Here is a 6,000-nt window from a genome sequence, read left to right as displayed (position 1 = left end):
GGCCAATTTTCCAGACTAGCAGCTCACAGCGTGGTGGAGATGTGTGCGCAGAGGTGCTGAAGATGTGCACTGCGGGAGGCTAAGCTGGCCTGTGCCCCCTCATGACAGCCCCGTCACCGGGTGTGTCAAAGACCACTGTGGAACGCGTGTGCCTCTCTGCTTGCTTGTGTGGACCCGGCATCCCCAGGGCCCTCCGGACAAAGGCCATACGGTTTCAGCCCTGATATCCAGCAGCCAGCACAATGCCAGCACTGGGGCAGTAAAGCTGGTGGCCAGAGAGAAAGAGGGAGGTCAGGTCTGCCCAGGCAGACAGGAAAGGACTGGCATTTCCCCTGGGCCTTCAGAGGACGATCAAGACTTTCAGAGAAGCAGGCCACCAGGATGGAGAGGGGACGCTGTGGGAACAGGAGGAGCAAGGTGCAGGTGGGTGGTATGCTCAGGCAGCTTCGCAGTGCCTGGGCATAGGGCTGGGCGTGAGTGCCACAGGGCTAGGAAGGCCTGGGCTGTCCAGCAGAGTGGCCGGAAGCTCACCCTGTGACGGCAGGGCCCGCCAGACCTGGAGGCTTTGGGCAACGGCAACAGGGATAGGCAAGGCTGGGCAGCAGGGTAGACTGAGGTGGAGAGAGGAAGGCAGGAAGCCGAGCGGCCCCGGGCAGGACAAGGGCAGAGGCTGGTGGGCCCAGAGCAGAGATCCCAGGTGGGACAGGCGTGTATCCCAACAGGACCTTGGTTTCCTGTCCATGTCCCCTAAACGGCTAGGAGCAGGGAAGGGGCTTCGTCCCTGCAGGAAGATGAGGCAGCTCAGGACTTCTCTGGCGACCCTGAGGCGAACCTTATAGTCAATTTTAGTTATAAAAACAGGCTGCATTTAGGACATTTAAAGTGTCCACACCAGTGACCATTGTGCGATGCACACCAGTGGGTTTCCCTGACCCAGGCTGCGGCTGGGGTGGACCCCAACCCGCTCAGCTTGCATCCCAGCACGTCCGTCGTGGTGGTCTGCGTTGCATGGTGTCCTTGTCCACTGAAGAAGGTAAAGTCCCAGTCACTTGCCTGGCAGCATTAAGCAGACCAAAACAAGCCCACACACAAAGCAAGCCCCCTTCTCTGCTGCCCAAACCCTGACCTGGCGAAGTTGGTTGAATGGTGGCCCCAGGCCCTGGGCTGCTCAGCGCCCTCCCTGGCTCCAGAGGCATCCAGAGCCGTGCGTCCTGCGCGTGGTGACTCGTTCCCCCACAGCAAAGCACAGCCCTTCCTCTTCCTGGACTGGCTTCCCGCAGCTGCGCCACGTGCCCACCGGCACCCTCCCTTCCTGCGGGGTCTCAGGAGGTGTCCTGGAATCCCCAGCAAGGCCGCAGGCTAAGGCACCTCCTGTGCGCCATAGCGCTGCCTCCCAGCCGTGGCTCACTGTCCCGGGGACATGGGGACTGCACAAGAAGGAACAGAGTTCCAGGCCACCCACTCTACCTGAGCAGTGAGGAGAGCATACTGGTAAATAAAAGCTGGCAGGAGACTGGAATTTGTGGGGGGAGGTGGTGGGAGAGGTTGAGGCCAGAAGAAAAATACCATGTATGTCTCAAAGAAAGATTCATGGTTGCTTGAGGTCTGTCTCCCTGTAGGCTGCCAACCCCATGGGAACCATGAGGGGCTGTGCCACTTTGCTACATTGTTTTAACCCAATAAAGTGCTGGCTGTGCCCAGTAGGTGCACAATAAATGTATATTAAAGGAATGGGTGAAGGCAGAAGAGAACGGCCAGCGATGAGGAAGGAATTCTTATTAAAACATACCCTGGCCCAGGGAGGGAGACAGGAGAGCGGGTTGCACCTGGTAGTGGTGTTTATGGTGCTTACCTCCGAGGGCAAGGATGAGACCTTATTCTCACTGTCTCCCTTTTACAATGTTCTGTTAGAGAGCCATTTTTCTGTGATTAATTCCCTTGTTTAATAGAAGTATTTTTATGTCAGGACTCAACGTTTTCAGAGTCTGCAAAGGGGTACAGAAACTTTGTAGCGGTTTCTGTGCTGCTCCTGGAGTTAAGGAGTTTTGTTTTCTTTCTTTTCTGAGTGTTCTATGGCTCTCTCCACCTGAGAAGGTGTTTCTAGGACGTTCTCCCTTGTAGGAGAGCCCCAGGACCTGGGGCCCAAGCGAAGGTCAAGGTAGAGAGGAGAGGGTGGGGCTCCGATGCGCGTGCTTTCTAACTGGGGCAAAGCACGTCCATGGAGACTTGACTTTTCAGATCCCCCCTGAAATACCTGTCGTGTTCTCCAGAAGCCAAACTGGCCCTGATGGCTTCCGTCCCCTCTCCCCTGAGACTCCAGGTAGAGCTGGCTCTGTTGGAAAGTAAGGATAATTGGTTTTTTCATTGCTAAGATGAGGCATAATTTCTTGTGTGTCTTTCTGCTGAAGCACTAAGGATGAATATGGTGGTTGCAACCTTACGAAGCCTATGCAGGCGGCTCCAGGCCACTTGCGGATGAACGGGCAGCTCTCTCAGCTGATGCGTTGTCGAGTGGGGAAGCGCTCTGTGTCCTACCTGGTTTGGTGAAGGTGGAGCCCAGTCAGCGCCCAGAGCAGCCCAGTCAGACTCTGCTTATGGAGGTGAGGTCCCAGGGCCTCCTTCAGCCCCTGGTGACCAGAACAGGATGAGGAGTCGCTGGTGGAGCAGGCTTCCGAGTCCCACCAGCTCCAGCACACAAGGGAACGGGGTGACGGGCTGTCGATGCAGAGCTTCGCAGTGGAAGAGTTCATGAACCAACCCCTGTGCTGAGGTCGGTGGAGGGGCAGTTCAGAAGGAGGGAGGGGCATCTGGAAACACGCAGAGACTCAGCCTGTGTGAGCTGAGGCGTAAGAGGTCTGAACAGTGGTGTATGAGTCCATCGTGCGGTGCTATGCAAAGTACTCGAAGTTGGATACTTTATAAAGAAAAGAGGTTTGTTTAGCTCACAGCCTGGAAGTTCAAGTGCCTGGCAGTGGTTCCCAGCAGGGGCCTCCTGGCTGCATCACGACATGATAGAAAGGGACCAAATGCATGGAGTGGTTTCACTTTAAAACAACCCACGCTCAGAGAACTCACTCACTCAATGAAACCAGCATTAATGCTGCCCGGGCACTTGCCCTCATTACCTTCCACCAGGCCCACCTCTTCAAGGACCCCCTCCTCACCAAAAGAACACGCACACTCTACAAGGGCACCTCTGCTTTCTGCCTGTACTCTGGGGGAAAGGCGTCCTCCGTGGCCCCCTGCCCACTGGACTCCCTGACTGGCCGAGCGGAGTCTTGCTGCTGGCTGCAGTGGAATCGGCAGGCAACTCCCTCCTGCAAGAGGAAACCTGGAGGGGCCGGGCGGGGTGGAGGGACCAGCGGGAACCCCAAGTGGTTGGACCTAAGGGGGAGGCTATTGTCCCGTCCCAGGCCAGATGGAACTGCCCTGGGCGTGCTGCCCGGGCTGAGAGGTGCAGGGACGCCTGGTCTTTGCCGCATCTGCTTACGTGGTATTGGTCCCGTGGCCGTGGAAGCCTGTCTCGCTCTTTCCTTCTGTTCCCATCATTCGGGGAGCAGATGTCTCGGTTACCCCACCTACTGTCCACCTTTCCCTTCTTTGGTTGGGTCTGGGCATCGCTGTGGTTTTAACTGTCTGCAGACTTACTGCTTTTCAAAGTGTTCAGAAACAGTAAGTCCCAGGGGAGGTGGAGGTGATGAGTCACTGTTCTTCCCCCTTGGTTTCTTTCTGCTGGGTTGCTTCTTGTCACTGCCCTTGCGCACCCGTGCATGCTGTGACTCAGAACATACCACAGCAGTGACTCCTACTTGAGCTCTTCTCCCAGTGACGTAGCAAGCAAAGAACCGGCGTGAGAACTGTACTGAGCTCCCTTCCTTAGAATATTTGTAGCATGTGAACTCAGAAACTCCAGTTGGACAGTATGTCTCTGAAGTTTGCTCTTACTATTGGACTACCTGACACTGGAGAGAGGAATGCATTCTACTGCAGATATTTAAAAAGTGAGGCTTGGAATGAGAGGTAACACTGTCTTTAAAGGAGATGATGATGATATATTAATTCTAGAAAGCTGATAATTTCTGTAGACCAAAGTGGAGAGAAGACTTAAACGAAAATAAACCTTGAGTTCCCTCTTACCCAGTGCTACAGTTGGAAGTCAAAATTTATTCCTGAATTTTCTTCCTCGATTGCTAAATGATTAAGGTTGGATTTTAGAAATGAGTGCTCTGGAGAAGAGAATTCAGGAAGTGCTGAAGACTGAGCCCTAGGTGAAAGGCCTGGCTCCGACCCGCCAACCTTTCCTTTCTGCAGTCCAATCTGCTTGCTGAAAATAAAAATAGACCAAAGGAAACAAATTCTGTGTTTCCATCACTAAATGCTCCAGGCACAGGAGATGTAGAAACACCTGGGCCGTGGACTTGGCAGGAGCTGCGACCAAGGGGACTTCACCTTAGCCGCTTGCACCGTCTGCACGTTGCCCCAGGGCTGGGGATGTGCCTGCAGATAAGCACACAGGACAGCTGTGCCGGACCCTCCCACGACATGCCTGAACGGGGGTCCTGTGTCCATGGTCACCTGTGCTCTGTCCACCAGCTGGGCTGGGGTCCTGTGCCTGTGGTCACCCTGTGCTCTGCCCACCAGCGGGGCTGGGGCCCTGCTTTCATTTCTGTCAAGGAGTTTTGTAGTGAAAAGTTGAATTTAATCCGGAAAGGAGTGATGTATCTATGTCTAAAAGATTAGGTTGCAAGAAGCACTGTTGCTTCTGCAGGTTCTTTTGGTATCTATAAATATAAAACATGAAATATAGACTTCATTTTCTACAGGAAAGTGAGGGAAGTAAAAAGCACTCATTGAGAATTCTTGATCCACTGTGGACCCATTTTCTAGAACACTTTAAACATTGTTACAATTATTAAAGATGGAAATGAAATAAATGCAATTTGGATAAATCCTTTGTAATAGGTGGTTGTACTAATTTATGGATTTAACATTTAATAGTGGGAGGACACACTTTATGTTCCTGTCTGCCGAATCTGTGCTTTATCGTAGTATTCAATAAGAAACTACCCTGTAACACCTACATTGTATGGTTACTCTAACTTCAGGTAGTTTTGTGTTAAATGCCATTTACTGAATGTTCCAATCACATATTTAATTAGATTTGGCAAACTATGGCTAGCAGGCTTGATTCAGTTCCACTCCTGTTTTACAAATAAAGTTTTATCAGAACATAGCCAAACCTATTTGCTTACCGATGGTTATTCAACAGGACAACAGCAGAGTTGAATAGTTGCACCAGAGATAGCACAGCCCACGGAGCCGAAAATATTTCCTGTCTGGTTCATTTATTATGATGATTGCTGACCTAGGTTTATAAAATACTATATTACTGATTTCCAGCACTGCAGAAAACCACATTAATAGTGTAAGTATGCTGGTAGCCTCTGAACTGTATGGGGCATTCATACATACAGTAACATCTACATGTAGTACACGTGCTGCACACTCATGCCTGTGGAAGTACATGCATGTGTGTATGCATGCTTGGCTCTCTCCTGTGGGCACGCATCCGTATGGTGGATGTGTTCCCCGTGCCTGTGGTGTGTGAGCACAAGGCCAGTGTGTGCTCTGGTTAGTTGAATTCCCTAGGAGGCACGGCTGCGTGACAGTGTCCCTTGAACACACCTGAGCTAGGCAAGGTCGGAGTCCTTTTCCTGGGCATGGCTGGCTGGCTCCCAGGTGGCCGTGGTGACTGCTGCTGCACACAGCCCTCTCCTTCACTTGTGGTCCACCTCTGGCAGAAGCATGTTTTACAAGGGTGCTAACTGGTCGGAAGTGGAATCAGGACTCCTTCGCTGGTGGTGGCGGAGGCTGGGGAAGGATGGCCGGGACTGGTCCCTGGAGAGAACCTGCTGCTCTCAGGGTTACTCCAGGACCCCCACGAGCAGGGGGAAAGTCCCTACAGAAGCACAGCAGGAAGACAGATGGGGGCGCCCAGGC

The 6,000-nt window shown here is 52.7% G+C and overlaps 1 long non-coding RNA gene across 2 annotated transcripts; it reads right to left on the bottom strand.

Annotated features, from left to right (window-relative positions):
- Positions 1–485: 485 nt before the first annotated feature.
- LOC306665471 lies at positions 486–4,935 on the bottom strand. Of its 2 annotated transcripts, none has more exons than XR_013765034.1 (3): positions 3,491–4,935; positions 2,255–2,914; positions 486–1,024 (listed from the first exon to the last, which is right to left on the bottom strand). It is a non-coding gene; the product is annotated as an uncharacterized lncRNA (long non-coding RNA). The 2 variants fall into 2 exon arrangements; XR_013765035.1 differs by having other exon boundaries at positions 2,536–2,914; positions 3,491–4,875.
- Between the last annotated feature and the right edge of the window lie 1,065 nt (positions 4,936–6,000).

The sequence above is a fragment of the Sciurus vulgaris genome, assembly GCF_902686455.1.
Source record: "Sciurus vulgaris genome assembly, chromosome: 7".
NCBI lineage: Eukaryota > Metazoa > Chordata > Mammalia > Rodentia > Sciuridae > Sciurus > Sciurus vulgaris.
Note: the sequence above shows the minus strand (reverse complement) of the source record. Positions and strands in the feature narration are given on the sequence as shown.